Here is a 26,641-nt window from a genome sequence, read left to right on the forward strand (position 1 = left end):
TGGGATTTGTATTTAAAATGAGCAAGGGACTTAAGTGTGATGGATACATATTACTTTTTCTAGAGTATAATCAATGAAGACAATTGGAGAATTTCTTTCCATAACTTCCATGGGCTTTAGATCAGGCCTCTAGAATAGATCAGTAGTGACATACAGGCAACATATTTTCAATAACAATTGGTCTTCATAAAGTGTTGCCATACATAATATATAAGCTATGGTCAAAATTTCCAAATACAGGAACTGAAATTTAGGCAGCAAAATACACATTTAGGCATATATAGAAATGCAGCCTCACTTACCTCAACTTACTTCAATGCAATCTGTAGCTCAGGGGTTCTCAAACTGAGGGGCAGGAACCCTCAAGGGGTCACAAGGTTATTACATGGGGGGTCACGAGCTGTCAGCCTCCAACCCAAACCTCACTTTGCCTCCAGCATTTATAATGGCATTAAATATGTAAAAAAGTGTTTTTAATTTATAAGAGGGGGTCGCACTCAGAGGCTTGCTGTGTGAAATGGGTCACCAGTACAAAAGTTTGAGAACCCCTGCTGTAGCTGATCAGCACCTTTGACAATCAGGTCACTTTTATTTACTGGGCTACATTTAGGCACCCATGTTTGGAATCTTTGGTCAAATATTCTCTAGTTATTATTGTGGTATATACTGGGCCCCATAATATGGGTTTATATTGAACTTGTGGACACTGACCACATTGTAGAATTTTGTGGGCTGCACATTGACTATCCTAGAAACTTTCTCTGTCTCCTTTTCTTGCATATGTTTAAATGTAAAGAGCTCTATGATCCCACCCATTTCATCAAGTGAAGGGCAGCAAAACTGATGGCTTCATAGCATGCTCTTTTCTGCTGCTATGCACCCCTTTCTTCTCCCCCCCCAAAGATGTTGTGGGAGCCTCTTCACTAATGCTGTTTGCAGTGGGGTTCTTCAAGGGGGCTGAAGAATAATTCTTTAATAAGATTTAAATAATTATTTTGAAGTTCTTTAAAGCGACACACACAGAGAGAACCACCAGCCTAGCAGTAACATGGAAGAATAGAATGTCCTAAAAATAGTACAAAGTAATTGAAATCAACGGGGCAGATACAGCTCAGGTCCTATGCCACATTATACGGTGTTTTTCCATTTTCAAAGCACCTAAAATCATGAATGAGTTATCATATTGTTATGTGAGAAGGTGTTAATGGCTGCCATCAAGTGTTTCTTTGATCTGTGGGCAATAAATGACCTCATTAAAGATAATGGGAGTGCTAGCTACCCTTCATTCAAGCTAAATGGAAGAAATAAATAAGCTCCTTTATGGAATAAGATAGCTGAAATAACAGAAACCACTGCCCAAGGCACTGGGACTCATGGGAAGAGAACTAACTCAGGGAGAATAAGAGGGTTTTCTCTGAGGAAAGAATGAAAATTGATTGATTGCAGCTTTGTGTATCTGTGTGGGTGTCTGAATCAACAAGAAACAAAAAAGTGAGAGACCGTGAGGATAATGTCAGCAGATGGTGAGAGAAGCAGTCATGAGTGAGGCCATGAGAGAGAGCAGTGGAGACAGAGTTCCCTGGAGCACAGAACTGACTGGAAAAGCAGGATTTCTGAGCAAAGAAAATACCTTCAGTTTGTTCCTACGTTGTTCAGGGAAACAGGACTTTGTGGGCATATCTACACTGCAATGTAGGCCCAGGTTTCGAACTCAAGCTCAAGCCTAACCCCCTTTCCACACAAATCACACAGGACCCCATGGGGGTAGAGGGTCTGAGCCTGAGTCAAGCTAGGACCCAGGGCTCAAGTTCTGTTGCTTTGCAGCTTAAATGCAGCTCCACTGGACTCATACTTTTGGTGGACCCTCAGGGTATCCCACAATCCTACAGACTGACTGGTTTTTGTCCTGTGGACAGTCAAGTTTGATGGACAGCCAAGTTTTCCCACACTCTACCATGAATAAAGAGCTAGATCAGCCACATTTCAAAAGGGTGTTAGGAAGTCTGGTTTGTGGTTGATTGGACACAGGTCTGTATACTGAAACGTGGATGCAGGCCCAGGTTATAAAATTCTTAATCTAGAGTTGACAATCCATGTAAATACTCAAGACCTTTAATCCAGGGTCTGCTGACTTGAATTCCACTAACCCCAGGCTTACATAGCAGTGTAGACATACCCTGTGTGCATTCCTGTTTATTTACAAAGAAATACCTGAGTCACATACTCCATTTGTCTCCTAATGAAAACAGCCTGACAAGGCCCCAAATATTGGCTAGCTGCCAAGGGGCAACAACCAACTATATTTTTATATTATACATGCTTGACGAGTGTTTTATTACTATGCAAGTCAGCTAATCACTACAAATCCCTAATACTTGCATACACTTTTCATCCATAGCCCTCAAAGCATTTTATGAATGTGGATATCATTAGCACCCTTTCACAACTAGAGGAACAGCCATATAGAAGTAGGTAAGGGACTTGGCTAAGTTCACATGAGTTTGACACAGTCAGGGCTAGAACCTAACTCCCCTGACTCCCAGTGTGGTTCCCCTGTTGGTTGCACAATGTGTGTGAACTGAGTGCGTGTGGAGTGAATTTGAAACACAGGAATTCAGAACATGGCAGGAGCTCCAGATCTCGTAACGGTCACTTGACTTTAAGTTAAACCTGAGCTGCTCATATTCAGCCAAGAGGCTCTTTGAAGCCACCGCTGCCATGAGAACCCATGCTATCTGAGGCAACTTTTCCTGCAAACATAGGATCAGAGATTTCTAAAACAACAGTGTTACTCCTGAGTCTTAGCAGCTTCAAGGTGAACACAAAGCAAAACATCCATCCCAACTAGAAACAAAAAATATATAGATAAGTGGACAGGAATATAGAAACTAAAACGTGCATTAGCTACAACTCCAACATCATACCCCTGCCTCCATAGTTACATACTTTAATGTATTTGAATTGGTAGCAGAAAATCCACTGGATTTTTTATTTGGGCTATTCTTAGGTTGAAAACTTGTTTCCTAAATACTTTTTGCTGCTTCTCATGATTATGGAAACTAGAAAACACAGAGGAAAACAAAGGAACTCAGACAGTAGAATATAACAGCCAATAGCAGAGGCACTTCTATGCTGAATATTACAAGTGTACTAGCACAAGACCTCCATATTAAACAGGTAGAGAGTAAGATTTTAAGGAACATTGAATTCTTAACTTTTGCCACAGTTATCACGAGAACAAAAAGACCTGTGCCAAATAACTGAGTTTTTCCACAGTGCTGGGTCACCAGGATTAATATTGCCTTTAAAATCTTTCCTTTGTCTTATATTTGATGGGGTACCTGAAGGGGTTGATATTAGCTTAAACTATAGCCTGACACTGACTCATTCAAGGCCTCTTAATGCCTGTCTTGGAACTGCCAGATCTGGAGTACCTGCTGCTAATGCTTCATATGCTTTTCATCAGCACATCGTGTCAGGACAACCTGACACTAGCAGACAAATGGATATTTTACATTGCAGTGTTGCCTTCCGCTTCTTAACTAATCAGCCATAACAGGAACGGAAATACAGAAAAAGCTCACAGTGGTTTGATGGGGTTTAAGCAGAATTTTTTTTTAAGTTTAAAGTAAAGAGTAAAGGTTTCTTTTTACCTTAAAGCCAAGAGGCTCATAATAATTTATGTAAAACAAGCAAAGTAATGTACAATAATGCTTTACCTTCACAGAACACCTAATATCGGAGGCTTTCAAAGCACTTTACAAACATTAATTCATTTAGCCTCACAATACTCTTATTAAATGGGTGTCAACTTGGTTTTACAAGCAGAGTTGGAGTTGCAGTTGGAGGCCGTGAGCTTCAAAGGAAGGTTTGAAAGCTCGAAGCCTCTGGTAATTGGCTGAGCCTTAATCAGTGGGCGGGGCATTCACTCAGGCCAGGGCTTTATAAAGCCGCGCACAAGCGACCAGGGGCTGCTAACAGGGAGTTTCTCAAGGGGAGTGGGAAGGGAGCGGGGGGTCCCTTGTCGGTCCTATCTGTTCCCCCGTAGTCCCCTTAAAACCTATAATCCAAACCACATTTCAAAACCTCTTTCTTTAAACCACCCTTCCATTAACTAGGAGACAATGCAGGCAGAAGCCCAGCAGCATAGTGGGGGCTATCCAGTTTATTGCACTGAGTGTAGCATGTATGATTACCTGCCCTGGGGGCGGGTGGCGTATGTGTGCAGTCGGTGCAAGGAGCTCCTGGCACTCAGAGACCATGTACGGACTTTGGAGACCAGGGCGGCGGAACTGGAGGAGCTAAGAGAGGCAGAGAGGTATGTTGATGAGGCTTTCCAGGACACTGTAGAATTGTCCCACCTCCGCTCAGACAACCCCTGCGCTGCTGAGGAGGAAGAAAGGCCCAGGGAAGCAGAGCAGTCAATGGGAGCAGAGGGAAACCTTCCCATAGTTGGGACCCTCCTTCCAGATGGTGCTGGGGTTGCCTCTTCTACTGAGGTTACCTCTCCGGGGGAGGGAACTCCAGTTTCTAGGAAAAGGCAGGTGTTAGTAATGGGAGATTCGATCATTAGAAACGTAGATAGCTGGGTTTGTGATGACCGGGAAAACTGTATGGTGACTTGCCTGCCTGGTACAAAGGTTGCGGATCTCTCGAGGCATCTAGACAGACTTATAAGAACATAAGAACATAAGAACATAAGAAAGGCCGTACCGGGTCAGACCAAAGGTCCATCTAGCCCAGTATCTGTCTACCGACAGTGGCCAATGCCAGGTGCCCCTGAGGGAGTGAACCTAAAAGGCAACGATCAAGTGATCTCTCTCCTGCCATCCATCTCCATCCTCTGACGAACAGAGGCTAGGGACACCATTCTTTACTCATCCTGGCTAATAGCCATTTATGGACTTAGCCACCATGAATTTATCCAGTCCCCTTTTAAACATTGTTATAGTCCTAGCCTTCACAACCTCCTCAGGTAAGGAGTTCCACAAGTTGACTGTGCGCTGCGTGAAGAAGAACTTCCTTTTATTTGTTTTAAACCTGCTGCCTATTAATTTCATTTGGTGACCCCTAGTTCTTGTATTATGGGAATAAGTAAATAACTTTTCCTTATCCACTTTCTCAACATCACTCATGATTTTATATACCTCTATCATGTCCCCCCTTAGTCTTCTCTTTTCCAAACTGAAGAGTCCTAGCCTCTTTAATCTTTCCTCATATGGGACCCTCTCTAAACCCCTAATCATTTTAGTTGCTCTTTTCTGAACCTTTTCTAGTGCTAGAATATCTTTTTTGAGGTGAGGAGACCACATCTGTACACAGTATTCGAGATGTGGGCGTACCATGGATTTATATAAGGGCAATAATATATTCTCAGTCTTATTCTCTATCCCCTTTTTAATGATTCCTAACATCCTGTTTGCTTTTTTGACCGCCTCTGCACACTGCGTGGACATCTTCAGAGAACTATCCACGATAACTCCAAGATCTTTTTCCTGACTCGTTGTAGCTAAATTAGCCCCCATCATGTTGTATGTATAGTTGGGGTTATTTTTTCCAATGTGCATTACTTTACATTTATCCACATTAAATTTCATTTGCCATTTTGTTGCCCAATCACTTAGTTTTGTGAGATCTTTTTGAAGTTCTTCACAATCTGCTTTGGTCTTAACTATCTTGAGTAGTTTAGTATCATCTGCAAACTTTGCCACCTCACTGTTTACCCCTTTCTCCAGATCATTTATGAATAAATTGAATAGGATTGGTCCTAGGACTGACCCTTGGGGAACACCACTAGTTACCCCTCTCCATTCTGAGAATTTACCATTAATTCCTACCCTTTGTTCCCTGTCCATTAACCAGTTCTCAGTCCATGAAAGGACCTTTCCTTTTATCCCATGACAGCTTAATTTACGTAAGAGCCTTTGGTGAGGGACCTTGTCAAAGGCTTTCTGGAAATCTAAGTACACTATGTCCACCGGATCCCCCTTGTCCACATGTTTGTTGACCCCTTCAAAGAACTCTAATAGATTAGTAAGACACGATTTCCCTTTACAGAAACCATGTTGACTATTGCTCAACAGTTTATGTTTTTCTATGTGTCTGACAATTTTATTCTTTACTATTGTTTCAACTAATTTGCCTTATGTGTAGTGCTGGGGAGGAGCCGGTGGTTGTGGTACATGTAGATACCAATGACATAGGGAAGGGTAGGAGAGATGTCCTGGAAGCCAAATTTAGGCTGCTAGGGAAGAGACTGAAATCCAGGACCTCTATGGTGGCATTCTCAGAAATGCTCCCAGTTCCACACGCAGGGCCAGGCAGGCAGGCAGAGCTTCAGAATCTCAATGCGTGGATGAGACGATGGTGTAGAGAGGAGGGGTTTATGTTCATTAGGAACTGGGGAAACTTCTGGGATGGGAGGAGCCTATACAGGAGAGATGGGCTCCACCTAAACCAAAGTGGAACCAGACTGTTGGCACTAAACATTAAAAAGGTTGTAGAGCAGTTTTTAAACTAGGAGATGGGGGAAAGCCGACTGCTGCAGAGGAGCATGTGGATCGGACACAGACTTCTCTTAGGGGAGAGTCTGATGATAGAGAATCTCCAGGTTATAGTCAGGAGCAGAGGACGGAAGAGGATAATGTAAGGGCCGGATCAGATGATAAACAGTCAGATAAAAAAGAATCTGGCACATCAGAAAAGGGCAGACAAATAAACAGGGACAAGTTTTTAAAGTGCTTGTACATAAATGCTAGAAGTCTAAATAATAAGATGGGTGAACTAGAGTGCCTTGTGATAAAGGAGGATATTGATATAATAGGAATCACAGAAACCTGGTGGACTGAGAGCAATCAATGGGACGCAATCATTCCGGGGTACAAAATATATTGGAAGGACAGAACAGGTTGTGCAGGGGGAGGAGTGGCACTATATGTGAAAGAAAATGTAGATTCAAATGAAGTAAAAATCTTAAGCGAATCCACATGTTCCATAGAATTTCTATGGATAGAAATTTCATGCTCTAATAAAAATATAACATTAGGGATCTATTATCGACCACCTGACCAGGACAGTAATAGTGATGATGAAATGCTAAGGGAAATTAGAGAGGCTATCAAAATTAAGAACCCAATAATAGTGGGGGAATTCAATTATCCCCATATTGTATGGGAACATTTCACTTCAGGACGAAATGCAGAGATAAAATTTCTCGATACTTTAAATGACTGCTTCATGGAACAGCTGGTACGGGAACCCACAAGGGGAGAGGCAACTTTAGATTTAATCCGGAGTGGAGCGCAGGAGTTGGTCCAAGAGGTAACTATAGCAGGACCGCTTGGAAATAGTGACCATAATACAATAGCATTCAACATCCCTGTGGTGGGAAGAACACCTCAACAGCCCATCACTGTGGCATTTAATTTTAAAAGGGGGAACTATACAAAAATGAGGGGGTTAGTTAAATAAAAGTTAAAAGGTACAATGACTAAAGTGAAATCCCTGCAAGTTGGGTGGGCCCTTTTTAAAGACACCATAATAGAGGCCCAACTTCAATGTATACCCCAAATTAAGAAACACAGTAAAAAGAACTAAAAAAGAGCCACCGTGGCTTAACAACCATGTAAAAGAAGCAGTGAGAGATAAAAAGACTTCCTTTCAAAAGTGGAAGTCAAATCCTAGTGAGGCAAATAGAAAGGAGCACAAACACTGCCAACTTAAGTGCAAGAGTGTAATAAGAAAAGCCAAAGAGGAGTTTGAAGAACGGCTAGCCAAAAACTCCAAAGGTAATAACAAAATGTTTTTTTAAGTACATCAGAAGCAGGAAGCCTGCTAAACAACCAGTGGGGCCCCTTGACGATCGAAATACAAAAGGACCACTTAAAGACGATAAAGTCATTGTGGAGAAACTAAATGGATTATTTGCTTCAGTCTTCACGGCTGAGGATGTTAGGGAGATTCCCAAACCTGAGCTGGCTTTTATAGGTGACAAATCTGAGGAACTGTCACAGATTGAAGTGTCACTAGAGGAGGTTTTGGAGTTAATTGATAAACTCAACATTAACAAGTCACCGGGACCAGATGGCATTCACCCAAGAGTTCTGAAAGAACTCAAATGTGAAGTTGCGGAACTATTAACTAAAGTTTGTAACCTGTCCTTTAAATCGGCTTCGATGCCCAATGACTGGAAGTTAGCTAATGTAACGCCAGTATTTAAAAAGGGCTCTAGAGGTGATCCCGGCAATTACAGACCGGTAAGTCTAACGTCGGTACCGGGCAAATTAGTCAAAACAATAGTTAAAAATAAAATTGTTAGACACATAGTAAAACAAACTGTTGAGCAATAGTCAACATGGTTTCTGTAAAGGGAAATCGTGTCTTACTAATCTATTAGAGTTCTTTGAAGGGGTCAACAAACATGTGGACAAGGGGGATCCAGTGGACATAGTGTACTTAGATTTCCAGAAAGCCATTGACAAGGTCCCTCACCAAAGGCTCTTACGTAAATTAAGCTGTCATAGGATTGAAAGGACCTTTCATGGATTGAGAACTGGTTAAAAGACAGGGAAAAAAGGGTAGGAATTAATCATAAATTTGCAGAATGGAGAGGGGTAACTAGTGGTGTTCCCCAAGGGTCAGTCCTAGGACCAATCCTATTCAATTTATTCATAAATGATCTGGAGAAAGGGGTAAACAGTGAGGTGGCAAAGTTTGCAGATGATACTAAACTACTCAAGATAGTTAAGACCAAAGCAGACCGTGAAGAACTTCAAAAAGATCTCACAAAACTAAGTGATTGGGCAACAAAATGGCAAATGAAATTTAATGTGGATAAATGTAAAGTAATGCACATTGGAAAAAATAACCCCAACTATACATACAATATGATGGGGGCTAATTTAGCTACAACGAGTCAGGAAAACTCCAGCCCCATACTGGGACACCAGGACGATCAGTGTGTCATCTTACATGCCTATACACAAATGCAAGAAGCCTGGGGAACAAGCAGGGAGAACTAGAAGTCCTGGCACAGTCAAGGAATTATGATGTACTTGGAATAACAGAGACTTGGTGGGATAACTCACATGATTGAAGTACCGTCATGGATGGATACAAACTGTTCAGGAAGGGTAGGCAGGGCAGAAAAGGTGGGGGAGTTGCGTTGTATGTAAGAGAGCAGTATGACTGCTCAGAGCTCCAGTATGAAACTGTAGAAAAACCTGAGAGTCTCTGGATTAAATTTAGAAGTATGAACAACAAGGGTGATGTCGTGGTGGGAGTCTGCTACAGACCACCAGACCAGGGGGATGAGGTGGACGAGGCTTTCTTCCAGCAACTAACAGAAGTTGCTAGATCACAGGCCCCGGTTCTCATGGGTGACTTTAATCACCCCAATATCTGCTGGGAGAACAATACAGCAGTGCACAGACAATCCAGGAAGTTTCTGGAAAGTGTAGGGGACAATTTCCTGGTGCAAGTGCTGGAGGAACCAACTAGGGGAAAAGCTCTTCTTGACCTGCTGCTCACAAACAGGGAAGAAATAGTAGAGGAAGCAATAGTGGATGGGAACCTGGGAGGCAGTGACCATGAGATGGTCGAGTTCAGGATCCTGATACAAGGAAGAAAGGAGAGCAGTAGAACAGAGACCCTGGACTTCAGAAAAGCAGACTTCGACTCCCTCAGGGAACTGATGGGCAAGGTCCCCTGGGAGAATAACATGACGGGGAAAGGAGTAGAGGAAAGCTGGCTGTATTTTAAACAATCCTTATTGAGGTTGCAGGAACAAACCATCCCGATGTGTAGGAAGAAAAGTAAATATGGCAGGCGATCAGCTTGGCTTAACAGTGAAATCCTTGCTCGTCTTAAACACAAAAAAACAGCTTACAAGAAGTGGAAGATTGGACAAATAATAAGGGAGGAGTATAAAAGTATTGCTCAGGCGTGCAGGAGTGAAATTAGGAAGGCCAAATCACTCTTGGAGTTGCAGCTAGCCGGAGATGTTAGGAGTAACAAGAAGGGTTTCTTCAGGTATGTTAGCAACAAGAAGAAAGTCAAGGAAAGTGTGGGCCCCTTGCTGAATGAGGGAGGGAACCTAGTGACAGAGGATGTGGAGAAAGCTAGTGTACTCAATGCTTTTTTTGCCTCTGTCTTCACAGACAAGGTCAGCTCCCACACAGCTGCACTCTGCAGCACGGTATGGGGAGGAGGTGACCAGCTCTCTGTGGAGAAAGAAGTAGTTCGGGACTATTTAGAAAAGCTGGACGAGCACAAGTCCATGGGGCCGGATGCGCTGCATCCGAGGGTGCTAAAGGAGTTGGCCGATGAGATTGCAGAGCCATTGGCCATTATCTTTGAAAAATCATGGTGATCGGGGGAGGTCCCGGATGACTGGAAAAAAGCTAATGTAGTGCCCATCTTTAAAAAAGGGAAGAAGGAAGATCCAGGGAACTACAGGCCAGTCAGTCTCACCTCAGTCCCTGGAAAAATCATGGAACAGGTCCTCAAGGAATCAATTCTGAACCACTTAAAGGAGGGGAAAGTGATCAGGAACAGTCAGCATGGATTCACCAAGGGCAAGTTGTGCCTGACTAACCTAATTGCCTTCTATGATGAGATAACCGGTTCTGTGGATGAGGGGAAAGCAGTGGATGTGCTATTTCTGGACTTCAGCAAAGCTTTTGATACAGGCTCCCACAGTATTCTTGCCAGCAAGTTAAAGAAGTCTGGGCTGGATGAATGGACGGTAAGGTGGATAGAAAACTGGCTAGATGGTCGGGCTCAATGGGTAGTGATCAATGGTTCCATGTCAAGCTGGGAGCCGGTATCAAGTGGAGTGCCCCAAGGGTCGGTGCTGGGGCCAGTTTTGTTCAATATCTTCATTAACGATCTGGAGGATGGTGTGGACTGCACCCTTAGCAAGTTTGCAGATGACACTAAACTGGGAGGAGTGGTTGATACGCTGGAGGGTAGGGCTAGGATACAGAGGGACCTAGACAAATTAGAGGATTGGGCCAAAAGAAATATGATGAGGTTCAACAAGGACAAGTGCAGAGTCCTGCACTTAGGACGGAAGAATCCCATGCACTGCTACAGACTAGGGACCGAATGGCTGGGCAGCAGTTCTGCAGAAAAGGACCTAGGGGTTACAGTGGACGAAAAGCTGAATATGAGTCAACAGTGTGCCCTTGTTGCCAAGAAGGCTAATGGCATTTTGGGTTGTATAAGTAGGGGCATTTCCAGCAGATCAAGGGATGTGATCATTCCCCTCTATTCAGCACTGGTGAGGCCTCATTTGGAATACTGTGTCCAGTTTTGGGCCCCACACTACAAGAAGGATGTGGATAAATTGGAAAGAGTCCAGCGGAGGGCAACAAAAATGATTAGGGGGCTGGAGCACATGACTTATGAAGAGAGGCTGAGGGAACTGGGATTGTTTAGCCTGCAGAAGAGAAGAATGAGGGGGGATTTGCTAGCTGCTTTCAACTACCTGAAAGGGGGTTCCAAAGAGGATGGATCTAGACTGTTCTCAGTGGGAGAAGATGACAGAACAAGGAGTAATGGTCTCAAGTTGCAGAGGGGGAGGGTTAGGTTGGACATTAGGAAAAACTTTTTCACTAGTAGGTGGTGAAGAACTGGAATGGGTTACCTAGGGAGGTGGTGGAATCTCCTTTGTTAGAGGTTTTTAAGGTCAGGCTTGACAAAGCCCTGGCTGGGATGATTTAGTTGGGTTTGGTCCTGCTTTGAGCAGGGGTTTGGACTAGATGACCTCCTGAGGTCCCTTCCAACCCTGAGTTTCTATGATTCTATGATTCTATGAAAAAGATCTTGCAGTCATCGTGGATAGTTCTCTGAAGATGTCCACGCAGTGTACAGAGGCGGTCAAAAAAGCAAACAGGATGTTAGGAATCATTAAAAAGGAGATATAGAATAAGACTGAGAATATATTATTGCCCTTATATAAATCCATGGTACACCCACATCTCGAATACTGTGTACAGATATGGTCTCCTCACCTCAAAAAAGATATTCTAGCACTAGAAAAGGTTCAGAAAAGGGCAACTAAAATGATTAGGGGTTTGGAGAGGGTCCCATACGAGGAAAGATTAAAGAGGCTAGGACTCTTCAGCTTGGAAAAGAGGAGACTAAGGGGGGATATGATAGAGGTATATAAAATCATGAGTGATGTTGAGAAAGTGGATAAGGAAAAGTTACTTACTTATTCCCATAATACAAGAACTAGGGGTCACCAAATGAAATTAATAGGCAGCAGGTTTAAAACAAATAAAAGGAAGTTCTTCTTCACGCAGCGCACAGTCAACTTGTGGAACTCCTTACCTGAGGAGGTTGTGAAGGCTAGGACTATAACAATGTTTAAAAGGGAACTGGATAAATTCATGGTGGCTAAGTCCATAAATGGCTATTAGCCAGGATGAGTAAAGAATGGTGTCCCTAGCCTCTGTTCGTCAGAGGATGGAGATGGATGGCAGGAGAGAGATCACTTGATCATTGCCTGTTAGGCTCACTCCCTCTGGGGCACCTGGCATTGGCCACTGTCGTAGACAGATACTGGGCTAGATGGACCTTTGGTCTGACCTGGTACGGCCGGTCTTATGTTCTTAAGCAGAGTAACTGAAAATGTGATTCTTAGTTTCTCTGTGCCTCAAAGGACCTCAGTGATGACAGGCACAGAATTCTGGGGGCAAAGTTAGATCCTAAGGGCAAGATAGTCACTTACCCAAAGTCATGGCTAAACGAGGTCCATAAGTTGCCCCATTATTCCCTCCATGGGCTACTTGCATTTCTGGTCACAGTGCGGTGGAAGGAGGGGAAAGGAGGTCCCCCTCCAATGCAGGTCTGGGAGGGGGGTGTGAACAGGAAATGGGAAAAGCTTTGACACTACCCCAAATATGCCAGCCAGCACAGCTGAGCTGGTGGGACAGGGGAAATAATCTGATCCTGGTTAATGTCTGCACAGATTACTTCCCCCTGGAACAAATAGAGAAGAACCAAGGAATGAATTGTGATTTGCTAGTCTCAATTCATTCTCTGGTCTGCTCATGGGAGAGTGTAGCGATGTTCTGCCTCTTACTCTGGGCAGGTTGTAAAGTTGTATCTGGTCCTGATGACTAGGTTGATGTTACAGAGAAGGCCTGTGGCAGATTCAAGATCTTCTGACTAGGTGTCCCAACCACATAATCATCTCCTAACTTCTTTTCCCTCTAAGGAAGACAACAGTGAGTGACAAAGGCACTGACAGCATTAACAATAAGTAAGTTTTCAACTGCATAAACAAATTTCCATGGGAGAAAGAAAAGGCACTTGAACAGCCCAAAGGTTTTCCTCCTACTGAATATCAAAAGCGTGCTACAAACAATGGAGGTGTGGGAGTTTCTCAAAGAATAGGTTGCAAAAAACTTTTTTAATGGAAAGTATTAGGCAGTCTAAATACAGGGGTTTCTACAAGCTCCCCCTAGTGTGTTTTATATATAGTTCCTTTGTCTCATACAATGTCAATTCCCCCCAAATTAAAGTAAACAATATGCAACAAAAGAAAAAATTCTACTCAACCCTAGCCTGCAGGAAATCCTGTTCAAACCTAGTGGGCAAGGCTCCACTGTTGATGATGCATATGGGTACCAACAACACTGCTTCACATGAAACTTCACAGATTACAGATGACTTCAGACAGTGCTGAAGGAGCTGAATGTTCAAGTGATCTTGGACTCCTTCCTGTCCCGGGAGCAAAGAAAAACAGAAGATACCTAGCCAGCTTGCAGTAAGTGGTGTAAAGTATGGGGTTTTGGTTTTGTGAACTTTGAGCCATCTTCTGTCAGGAGAGAAGAGAGTATAGTTTGGATGGCCTCCATCTCAGTAGAATAGGCACCAATCTTTTAAGGGAAAGGGTGGCTAGAGTAGTCAGGTCGGCATTAAACAAACAACAATAGCGGAATGGTGAAAGAGGGAACAATTATCACAAAATCAAGATTCTAAGAACAAAATTAATCAAGGCACCATGAGATTTGAAAACAAGAAATTCTTTAATTGGCTGTACACCAATGTTATGAGCCTGATTAATAAACAAGAGGAATTGAAATTGTTCATTTACAAACATAAATTCAACCTAGCTGGTATTACTGAAACGTGGTGGGAGATTTGTATGACTAAAATGATAAAATAATTTGTTATAGCCCATTTGGGAAGGATTGATCAGGCAAAAGGGGAGGGGAGGGTGGCACTGTTTGTAAAAAATGTCATTACCTGTTTCCTAGTTGTGGATAATTCAGAAGCAAATTATCTTGAATGCTTATGGATCAATGTTCTAACAGATAAAGTAGAAAATGGGGTACTAGTTGGTATCTGCTACAGATCACCAAATCACCTTAATGAACCATCTGACTTAAGCACCTATGTATAATGGCAGAGGGGAAATGTGTTAACATGAGGGACTTAAAATTTTCATGACACATGCTGGAGGTCTGATGCTGGCAGTACTAAAACGGTCCTTGGAATTTCTAAACATTATAGATGACAATTTCCTAACTCAAAAAAGGTTGCATCCAACACAGGAATTCTATATTAGTCCTCACCTTGTCGGATAAAGAGGAATTGATCACAGCAGTAAAAGTTAGTGGTTGCTTAGGTGAAAGTGATCATTAACTTGATTACATTTGTAATCAATTTCACAAAGCTAAAAATAATTATGAGCCAAATCAGTTGAGAGAAAGAATTTAAACAGAAAAGTTTGAATGATAATTGCGAAATGTTTAAGACCATTTTACTAACTACCCCAAAACCCACAATTAAGAATTACACTACACTGAAGGGGGAGGGGGGGCAGAAAAAGCCTGGTTAGGAGAGGAAGTGAAGGCAGCTATATAAAATAAAATAAATAGTAAAAAGTGGAAATTGATAGCAATTAATGTCAATCAGAACCTAGAAATTGTGCAAAATGAATAAGCCAAGCAAAAAGACTCAAGAAGAAATCTATGGGAAGCAGAGTTAAAGACAATAAGAAGGAGGTTTTTAAAGTATATCAACAACAAAAGGCATTGGTCCTGTTCTAGAGGGAACTGATACAGCTGATGATGATGAAGAAAAGGCAGAAGTGTTGAACTTACATCCAAGTGTTTTAAAAGAGCTGCCTCTGGCCCATTAGTTCTGATTTTTAATAAATCTTGGGACACTGGAGAAATTCCAGAGGACTGAAAAAAAGCGAATATTGTGACAATATTTTCAAAGGATAAACAGATTACACAACTAATTATAGTCCTGTCTGCCTGATATTGATCCTGGGCAAAACAATGTAATGGCTGTTACAGGGCTCTATTACTAAAGAATAAAAGAAGATTAACATAATCAACACCAATCAACAAGGGCTTATAGAAAATAGACCCTGCCAAACTTATTTTTTTTAATATTACAAGTTTAATTGATAAAGGTAAGAATGTTGATGTAATATACTTCTATAATTTGACTTGCTGCCTCATGACATTTTCATTAAAAAACTAGAATGATATAAAATTAAACTGGCACACACTTAATGGATTAAAAGCTGACTAACTGATAGGTCTCAAAATGTAATTGTAAACAGGGAACCATCATTGAGCAGGTGTGTTTCTAGGGGAATCCCACACAAATCAGCTTTTGACCCTGTGCAATTTAATATTTTAATCAATGTCTTGAAGAAAATATTAAATCTCTCCTGATATAATTTTCAGATGGTCAAGATGGGGGAAGTGATAAATAATTAAAAGGACAGGTCACTGACATAGCAATCTGGATCACATGGTAAACTGCATGCAAACAAGCAATATACATGTCAATACAGCCAAATGTAAGACCATACACATCTATAGGAACAAAGAGGTACTTGCAGGATGGGGGACTCTATCCTGAAAAGCAGTGATTCTGAAAAGGGATTTTTTTTGCAGGCAATAAAGTAGTGAGTCTTGAAGATTTTCTCAGGGAGGGTGTTTCATGAATATGCAGTAACATGGAATGAAGTGGGGAGACGTTTGTGACAGAAGCTGTATAAGTAGGGGCATTGCCAGCAGATCGAGGGACGTGATCATTCCTCTCTATTCGACATTGGTGAGGCCTCATCTGGAGTACTGTGTCCAGTTTTGGGCCCCACACTACAAGAAGGATGTGGAAAAATTGGTAAGAGTCCAGCAAAGGGCAACAAAAATGATTAGGGGGCTGGACCACATAACTTATGAGGAGAGGCTGAGGGAACTGGGCTTCTTTAGTCTGCAGAAGACAAAAATGAGGGGGGATTTGATAGCTGCTTTCAACTACCTGAAAGGGGGTTCCAAAGAGGATGGATCTAGACTGTTCTCAGTGGTACCAGATGACAGAACAAGGAGTAATGGTCTTAAGTTGCAGGTGGGGGAGGTTTAGGTTGGATATTAGGAAAACCTTTCTCACTAGGAGGGTGGTGAAGCACTGGAATGGGTTACCTAGGGAGGTGGTGGAATCTCCTTTGTTAGAGGTTTTTAAGGTCAGGCTTGATAAAGCCCTGGCTGGGATGATTTAGTTGGGAATTGGTCCTGCTTTGAGCAGGGGGTGGACTAGATGACCTCCTGAGGTTCCTCCCAACCCTGATATTCTAAGAATCTAAGCAGACAAAAGGGCATTCAAGGCTGGCATCACAGCCAGCATGGAAGGTTTGAAAAGGCAGAATCCTCAGCTGGTTATTTACCAATTCCCTATAAGCTGGAGTAGCCCTGGAGATTCAGCACAGCAGTTTACTCTTATGAGTAGACGGCAAATTCAAGGAGAGACATTTAATGCCAAGGAAAAGGTTTTCCTTTCCAAAAAGTTCTCCAACAATAGCAGACAATTTTCCTTATTGGAAAACTGTCAATGTATGATACACTCATGTAGTCTATGGATCACTGGTGGTATAGACCCACCTTCAACCTATACTGTTCTATTACTTGTTAATTAATGATATAATAGACCATGATGGAGTCTAAAGAACCTAATTTGTTCTTTATTGCTCTTTCTCCCTCTCTCTACTTTCTTTTAACCCCTTGTGTTTTCCTCTTCCATGTGCCATTATTGAATATATCCAGCACCTCACAAGCAGCACCTACTCTTTTACAACACTTAATCTGTCTTTCCACTTTCCTATCAGCTTTTATTGCAAGTTGAACATTGTGTATGTGCTTTTTGTTATTTTATTTTTAAGTCAAGAATGAAGTGATTCATGTTTAGGTGAAATTCCCAAGTTTAATGCATCAGCAGGACATAGCTTCACACCAGCATATTATCTTAACTTAAAACACAACATACTGTCTTGTTCCATTTCAATTTAACCACAAAAACAGATTTACAATGCTAAAAGAAAGTTGAACCTTTGAGTGTTTTGGTGCTACCCATGCATTGAAGCAAGTAATAGCCTTTTCAATACCTTTCATCACTAAAGAATACTGACTGCTCCAGGGAATTAACCCTCCTCATGCATTCAGAAGCTATACTTGCAAATTCTGGGTCAGACGGCTATTATATGAAAGAATTTGGGATAGTGCAAGAAAGATAAGAAGAACAAACATTGATATCTCCACATGGGCTTCACACATTAGTAAGCCATATCTTGCTTTTATGGTTGTGAGTCCAGATATATCCCACTTGGGGGTTAAAATTCATTATGAGATTTACTGTGAATTTCCAAGTGTGAGTGACACTTAAGTTTCTTTCTGCTGATAAAAAAAGCAGTTACCCTTGAAGTTAAGGCTGAATGGTATTTGAAAGGCTGGTGCTATAGAATGAAGCCTAAATAAAAGGATCGGATAGTAAAACTTGACTGTATGATATTGGAATCTAATACTTATTCATCGTAAGACAAAACATCTGTTACTTACTCCATTCTTTATCTATACCTCTTGGACTGCCACATAAAAGGATGAAACACTTCCTCCTCTTTATGCCCAGCTATACAATAGAAGATGTCCTAGTTTAAAATAGAACAGAGAATAAACCAAGAGGACTCGGAGAGTGATAGTATTACAGTCCATCATCTTTAAGGCAAACATCCTGCTTTTTTATTAATGTAGTTCACAGACATACTAAAACACATGTTCAGGTCCCTGATCATAGCGTTCAAAAGACACCTACTGTCTTGAAATGCTTCTGTACATAGGTGGACTGCATTCACACATTTAAGATCTATCTGTCTTTCCTCTTCCTAATGTCTATTCCTGTTACTGTACTTTTCAGTAAACACTATTCTTTTTCTAATATAGTTATATAGAATTACTACTCTGATATGTATTATTTTTGGGCAGAGGTTTTGGGCAACATTCCTTGAAATGCTATTTCACGTATACACATATAATTAGCAGATTGAAGTCTTGAGGTATAATTTTTGGACGCTGCAGCTATTCTTCTACATTGTTTCTATGCATCTAATTCAAAAGACTTTTTAAACTATTATAGAACCATGAGACAAAAATCAGTTTATTGTCTTCGTTTTCTAATATGACAGTGTGTGTGCGCGCACACACACACACACACACACACACACACACACACCCCTTAAATGCATCCAACACTCTGAAGCTACAGTTGGTTTGTGTGCCACCTTGGTATCTTCATTAGGACAGACATAGGGATTCTGCTACCACCGATTTCTTTGCCAAGTCCTTCACCCCTTTTAATGGATGCTTTCTAGAGCTAGTCAGGAATCTTTTTACTAACCATTTTTTCTATAGAAAACATGAATTTGTCAAAATTTTTCACAAGAGCATACCAGTTTCATTGAAACTTTCCTCGGGAAATGTTTCTCATGTACAGGATAGACTTTCTGGTCCAACCCAGTAAGAGAGAGCCCCGCGTCAAAATAGCCAATAGCCTAATGATTATGGCACTCATTGAAGATGCCACACACTCAGGTTCAAATCTCTGGTCTGAAGCAGGCAGGAGTACAATAAAAAGCAGGCTATTGGCTGTTCAGAAGTGGTATCTATCTTTTTTAGAATAGAAAAATGGGAGCTTCTGGAAGCGGTGGCTAGCACATCCCTCGGCCCACGCCGCTTCCCTCAGCCCCCATTGGCCTCGAGCAGTGAACTGCGGCCAGTGGGAGCCACGATCGGCGGAACCTGCGGACGGGGCAGGTAAACAAACTGGCCCAGCCTGCCAGGGGCTTTCCCTACACAAGCTGCATCCCAAGTTTGGGAAACACTGCCTTACAGTTTCCAAAAGAGCACACTGGGTGAAACTTCATCCCATGATGAGACTCCAAGATAGCTAGGGATGAATCAGGCCCTGGGTATTCTGTTAATCCAGATTTGCATTACACATTACTCAAGCCAAAGATCTGACTATCCAAGTTTTATAGAATTTAGGTTTAAGATTTCTAGTTATGATGCATTCAGAGTGTTGGCTTTACCCTATAAAGCCCAAAACAGTCTGAGGCCTAGTTATCCGAGAGATCAAATTTCTCCTCTGATCAGATTGCCATGCTTGCATTCAGAGGAGATTCACAAGCTGGAAGTTTCTTGCTGCGCAAGGGAGGAAGCTACAGATAGGGCATGCCCCTTCAAGACCCCCTAGACTCAAGAGTTCACCCTTCCCTCCTCATGGTTTATTGGGGGTTAATTATTGGGAGATTAGTTATTTATACTGATAGAATGCAGTCTTATTTGATATATGGAGTAATGATTTGAGACCGTTTTAATTGTCAGAGTGCCCGGAGTACAGAATTGATGTCCATTAGTTGGAATAACACCTTTTTAATCATACAATCATAGAAATGTAGGGCTGGAAGGAATCTCAAGAGGTCATATAGTCCAGTCCCTCATGCTGAGGCAGGATTAAGAACAAAGAAATGATAAAGAGTATACTGAGCCAATACGACTGTAGATACATATCCCAATTAATAGTTACTATTGTGGTGGAGATAGGTGGATGGATGAATACTTTAGGCTTTCTCATGTAGCATGGTGAGACGCTGGATAGGAGACTGTAACGGGGCGGATCAGCCCCGCACTGATACAGCAGGGATTAATCCTTCTCTCCTAGCAGAGGAAGCCACGCCCCTGACGCTCTGCCGGGCATGTTTAAACTTGGAAGTCAGGTTTAAAAGCCTGCAGAGCTGTTCAGTCGGGGTGGGCCACTGGAGGGAAAGGAGGCTTGTCGCTCTCTTCAGCAGAAGAGAGGCTTGCACCCCGAGACACAAAGGCCAGACACACCCAGCCATGCTGCAGAGGGGAAGCCAAGGATGCCGTGGACCTGGCTGAATCTGACAATATGGTAGGAAGTGACCCAGGGAGTTCTTAAAGGGGAATGGTGCTGAGACCATTCAGGCCGGTGTGTTTCAGGAGAATCCCTGATGGACCACTGGTGAGGAGAACTTGCCACTAACAGGGCCTTGGGTTGCGACCTGGTGGAGTGGGCAGGCCCGGGTTCCCCTACCTGGGCCACCCCCCTTTGAGAGGAGCTGGCCCCACACAGTGAGTTATGTGGACTCTGGCTGCTAGGTCACATTACCCCACTAGGGGAGAGGAATTAGGTGGACTCCGGCCATTGGGCTGCACCGCCCCAGGGGCACATTGTATGGACCCCAGTTGCTAGACTGGCTACCCCAATTGGCAAGAGGAAGTAGATGGACTCAGGCCATTTGGACCACCCTGTGCAAACTACAGAAGGGTTTAGAACATGGACTTGAGTGTACAGAGGCTGTGCTACCTAATGCCCCCCTGACCTAAGGGGCCAATGAGGTACTAGCACCACCACAGAGATATACAACTACCAAGCCATCCATACATGCTCAGCAGTTGCACAAGCAGCAACCAAACATGATGGCAGCACGATCTTCACATGGGTCAGAGCTCAGGAATGTGAATGGAGACAGGCCATCCTTGGCAAAATGCTGCTGAGTGTGTATGTACAACTCACTGAAATGAGTAGCCATAGCGGAGAATAGAAGTGCAACCAGTGCTGGATTGTTCCATCACTGATCTCCCAGAATGGCGTGTAGCTCCACACAAACCTGACCTTCGTTCTATACTAGTGTTTCCCAAACTTGGGACTCTGTTTGTGTAGGGAAAGCCCCTGGTGGGCCGGGACAGTTGTTTACCTGCCCCGTCTGCAGGTTCAGCCGATCACGGCTCCCACTGGCCACGGTTCGCCGTCCCAGGCCAATGAGGGTGGTGGGAAGCAGCGGCCAGCACATCCCTCAGCCTGTGCCACTTCCTGCAGCCCCAATTGGCCTGGAGCAGTGAACTGTGGCCAGTGAGAGCCACGATCGGCCGAACCTGCGGACAGGGCAGGTAAACAAACCGGCCCGGCCCGCCAGGGGCTTTCCCTACGCAAGCGGCGTCCCAAGTTTGGAAAACACTATCCTATTGCACAGTACAAACATCTTCATGCTATTTTTGCAGCTTTCCAAAGACCCTAAATGCTGTCTGCTGTTACCAATTTGGATAGAGTGTCTTCAATGTGCCTTGACATGTAGCATCTAATCTACAAATATGTTCTAATTTAAACCTAAACATGAATTATCTGATGTAACACAAATACAGTGACATACTTCACCAAACTTTGTGCTTAAAGATAATGCATGTTTTAAATGAGAAAGGATCTCATTTGCATTTGGGGTGGAGGAGTAGACGTCTGAATAAAGTAATTTAAAGCACAGAGAACACACAATACGCAGTGAATCATAAATAGAATAATAATAATAAAGACAGATCAATGGATCATTTTTCTCTGTTCTGAAATACCACTTCATGACCTTTTCCATACATTAGCTACTCCTCCATTTCTTATATAAACTTTTCATTAACTATTTTGTTTTCCTCTTTAACCCATTAGTAGCTCCTGATTTGTCCCCCTTAGATTTGCATGGCTTTCCATTATACAGTATATTTTACGTATTTCTGAACAGCAGCAGATGAGCAAAGTTCACAACAAGAGAGAAAGAGGATCATATTAGTTCAGCAACAGGCTAGTACTTTCTAGCCTATTTTGTTTACCAAGGATTTAGCTGTTTGTCATTTTCTGCTGTGCTATAGACCATGCAAACAAAGGCTTTAAAGTTCAAATGCACAAATTTGGCCACAGCTGCAAATAACAAATCGACTAGTCTTAGCAATGAAATGTTAATTGGTGTCTGAGCAATTCACTTCACAGTACAAGAACCTACAACACTTAATCTTTGCCAAATTAGAAAGTTTTAGTAGATGTGTATATCAAAAGAATGAGTATATAGGGCCATTTTCATACATAACATGAAATCAGAGAGTCAACAGTTTTGCTTGCATTTAGGGAAAGTGTAAAACTACATAACTGAAGCTGGTATATAGCCCCCTCTTAGGCATGTACCCAACAGGAATCTAGGACAATAAGAAATTGATAACTTCACATTCCTTTTATAGAGATGAGGGAGATAGAGCAATAATGGAAAAGGATATATGGGTCTTGTCAGCTCTTCAGAAAGCTTGACCTAAGTTCTCCAGCAAGAGAACTAGATTCTGAAACAGACCAGCGTAACAGACTAAAACTTCTGCAGCAGTTTCAGTTTTAAAAAATTGAAGTTTTTTTTAATTCAATCTGAAAATGAGCACAAAATTCCTACTGTTATTTATTTTAGTAATAAACTGACTTATGCTGCCTCTAGACGTCTAACTTTCATTGGGATGTCAAATTTTGTACTGCAAACATATAACCATAACACATTCCAGGTACCTTGTGGTTTTGCCCATTGGATAGGGCGGAGTTGGGACTGTTGGCATTAGAAGAGGTGTAAAGGGCAAATTTGGGATTGTGGGGAAAGCACGTTAGCTGGATGCTTTTGATAAAATAATCAGCTATTAAACAGTTAACAGTGTTGACACATAGCATCATCATCAAATTTCAAAGTTAACAGGAGATAAATGAGGAAGACCACACCACTCAAAGCTGCTGTTTCTGGTCCTCAACAGATATCACTGCATTTGTTTCCAGTTTAGAAGATCATCTTCATAACCACAAGGGCTGGAAACTTTTTTTAAAATAATGTCTTAAATTCTGGAGCACAATTCAATGGCCAAGGAAGGATCCACAGCAAATCACTTAGCCAGAAAATATACAGAGCCCTGATCATAACTACCAGTGACAGATCAGGTTCTTACCCTGAGTCAGAGCACACAGCTCCTGAGCCAGAGGCAGTTGCTGCCTCCCTTCCTGGAAGTTAGCAACCAAAAAACAATAAAGCAAAATAAACCAGGGTCTAAATGTCCCTGAGCAGGTTTGTCCTGGGGGCTTTCTTACAGCTAGAGAAACACACTTTCCCCACCCCAGAAAAACCACACTTAGCTCCTTATATAGCCCAGATGGAGTTAACAAGCAGTGCCTGGCACAGTGAGTCAGCAGAAATTCAGCCAGCTTTATAAAGGTTTCTAAGCCCCACACACACACTCACAGCTTAGTAGAAAAGCGCTGCTATGGAGTCACACTACCTCAAATAGAGGTGGCTGACAAACACTATCAACATGAGAATGAAGAGAAAAAATGACTTGTCATTTGCTGCAATTCTGCAATTTATTTTTTTTAATTCTTCAGTAACTTGTTTTGTAAAGAACTATTGAATCCCTTGAAGTTCCCTAAAAAGCAAATCATTGTTAGAAATAGTAACATTATTGTCTGTATTTTTTGGTCTAGTTATGGTTGTACGTAGACCAGAGTGAACTGGATTGTTTAAAATAAGAACTTCCTTGAACCCAGGCCCATCCCTCAAATTACACAGAATTTTTGGAAGGTTTGAAGATGTTACAGAGGTGTCAGGGACCAGACAAGCAAGGACCAGCACCTGGTCTGCTCCCTAACTATCTTTGCTGCTAAACAACCAGTGAGCCCAACTGCAGAAAAGCCACAGTGCCTGATTAGCTGCTGGTTTAGCAGCTCTGCTTATAAGTCTGGCCCCACAGCAGACCAGTGGCTGTTCTACATGTACCATACCTTCAGCTATGTATGTCCCTGCTTCCACTCCTCTTCCCTCCAACTCCAGACTTCTGGCTTCAGTCTGTGGTTCTGCTGCTTGCTTACAACTATGGCTGACCTTCTTGTTCTGCCATTCAGCTTCCATCTCTCCAGTACTAATCCCTGGCTCCACCTCTGGCTTACAATTCTGGTTTACCACCTGGCTCTGGCATTTGGTTTCTGTCCCTATGATACTGATGCTTGGCTCATTTCCTACACTCTGCCCACCTGGACTGAGCTCTAACAGGTAGGCTGAACTCTTGCTTCTGCTGCTATGCCTAACTGCCTATGGCCCTCTCAGCTGCAGTTTGAGCAGCCTCATACAAAGACTAGGGGCCCATCTCACCAGCATGGACCCCACTCAGGCCAGTTTTTCCCCTTGTGGAGCTGGTGGGTGCCATACAGAACTTGCAAGTGCTGGTGTCCACCTTGCAGGTGCAAAATATGGCTCTACAAGCCCAGGTGGCTTTGCCAACAAACCAGCTCTTGCCCCTGCGGGAGCCAAAGGTCCTGCTCTCCGACATGTTTAGTGGTGAGCATGGCCAGTTCCAAGGTTTCCTAAACAAATGCCAGCTTCTCTGCTTGCTATGCCCTCAATTGTTTCCCAGAGACCAGTCCCAAGGAGGGCTCATGATTAGTTTGCTCACTGGGGTTCTTGAAACTATCTAGTCCCCTCTTGGGCTAGATGGACCCGTTCATTCAAGCCATGTCAGTTATCTTTGGTGAACACACACGCACCCTTCGAACCTAAACTGCTGAAGCCATGCTGGAAATGCTACAGCCAGGGCATCTATCAGCTGCCCAATGCGCTGCCGAGTTCTGTCGCCTCTCCAGAGACACAGAGTGGAATGAGGCTGCGTGGCATCATCAGTTTTGGATTGGGCTGAAGGATGATCTAAACAACAAACTGGCACGGGTCAAACTGCTGTCCCATCTCAATGACCTGATTGATCTATACAACAGAACTGGCCACTGCCTTACTAAGCAGTGGCATGAATATAGCCCAGCACCTCAACCCCTGACAATGTCCTGGCTTCCCACTTCTTAACCGTGTACCTCACTCTGGAACCCATGCATATTGACCAGGGCCACCCACACCTGTCAGAGGGTGAAAAGAACCAATGCTGAACTTTGGTCCTGTGTGTGTATTGGCCTTAAGATACCCTAAAAAGTTCAGACCAGCTTCAGGGTCATGAAGTGCTATGCCCAACCCCAATAAGTGGGTCTGAGCTGAACAGATCCCTCTTCCACTCCAGAAACCATTCATTTTCATGTGCCTCTGTTGGGATGGCAGCAACTGTGAATCCATCCATCCTTGATGCACTTCTGACTGCAATTGCAGCTCCTACTCTTGATGAGACCAGCATAGAATCATAGAAGATTAGGGTTGGTAGAGACCTCAGGAGGTCATCTAGACCAATACCCTCTTCAAACGAGGACCAACACCAACTAAATCATCCCAGCCAGGGCTTTGTCAAACCAGGCCTTAAAAACCTCTACGGATGGAGATTCCAACACCTCCCTAGGTAACCCATTCCAGTGCTTCTCCACCCTCCTAGTGAAATAGTTTTTCCTAATATCTAACCTAGACCTCCCCCACTGCAACTTGACACCATTGCCTCTTGTTCTGTCATTTGCCACCACTGAGAACAGCCGAGCTCCATCCTCTTTGGAACCTCCCTTCAGGGAGTTCAAGGCTGCTATCAAATTCCTCCCCCCTTACTCTTCTCTTCTGCAGACTAAACAAGCCCAGTTCCCTCACCCTCTCCTCATAAGTCATGTGCTCCAGCCCCCTGATCATTTTCATTGCTCTCTGCTGGACTCCCTTCAATTTGTCCACATCCCTTCTGTAGTGGGGGGCCAAAACTGGACTCAATACTCTGGATGTGGCTTCACCAGTGCCTAATAGAGGGGAATAATCACTTCCCTCGATCTGCTGGCAATGCTCCTACTAATATAGCCCAATATGCCATTAGCCTTCTTGGCAACAAGGGCACACTGCTGACTCATATCCAGCTTCTCATCCACTGTAATCCCCAGGTCCTTTTCTGCAGAACTGCTGCTTAGTCAGTCGGTCCCCAGCCTGTAGTGGTGCATTAGCCTTAGCCCTTCATGTTAATGGATTTCTTCATGGAGCTACCATCCTCTCAGGGGTACATCACAATTCTAGTGGAAGTCAATCACCTGATGAAGATGGCCCATTTTATACTGTATCATAGTCTCCACACCACCCAGGAAACAGCCCATCTATTCAAAGACAATGTCTTTCACCTTCATGGATTGTCCACAAGCATAGTATCCGACCAGTTCATTGCTCACTTTTGGCGGGAAATTCTGCACTTCCTGAGCATTGAATCTTGCATCTTGATTGCTTACTAACTAGTACCATCAATTAGACAGAGTCAATCAAGTCCTGGATCATTACCTACACCGCTTTCCAAATTACCACCAGAATTAATGGCTGGCACTCATTTCCCATGCAGAATTTGCCTACTACTCCCCTCCTATCTCCCCTTCTTTTGGTTAGGCTTAAAAAGCCAAGTTCTTTGAGTCTCCTCTCATAAGGTAGATTTTCCATTCCTCTGATCATCCTAGTAGCCCTTCTCTTCATCTGTTCCAGTTTGAATTCCTCTTTCTTAAACATGAAAGACCATAATTGCACACAGTATTCCAGATG

The 26,641-nt window shown here is 43.0% G+C and overlaps 1 long non-coding RNA gene across 2 annotated transcripts in view; it reads right to left on the reverse strand.

Moving 5' to 3' along the window:
• Positions 1 to 24,116, reverse strand: part of LOC123348691 — a 37,246-nt gene extending 13,130 nt beyond the window's left edge. The window contains exon 1 of one of the 2 annotated variants that reach the window (XR_006573243.1): positions 23,944 to 24,116. This is a non-coding gene — a long non-coding RNA (uncharacterized LOC123348691). Of the gene's footprint in view, positions 1 to 17,867; positions 17,951 to 23,943 lie in introns of those variants that run through there. The other variant, XR_006573244.1, reaches the window with a different exon arrangement.
• Positions 24,117 to 26,641: the final 2,525 nt, after the last annotated feature.

Source organism: Mauremys mutica, chromosome 1 (assembly GCF_020497125.1).
Source record: "Mauremys mutica isolate MM-2020 ecotype Southern chromosome 1, ASM2049712v1, whole genome shotgun sequence".
In the NCBI taxonomy this organism is placed as follows: domain Eukaryota; kingdom Metazoa; phylum Chordata; order Testudines; family Geoemydidae; genus Mauremys; species Mauremys mutica.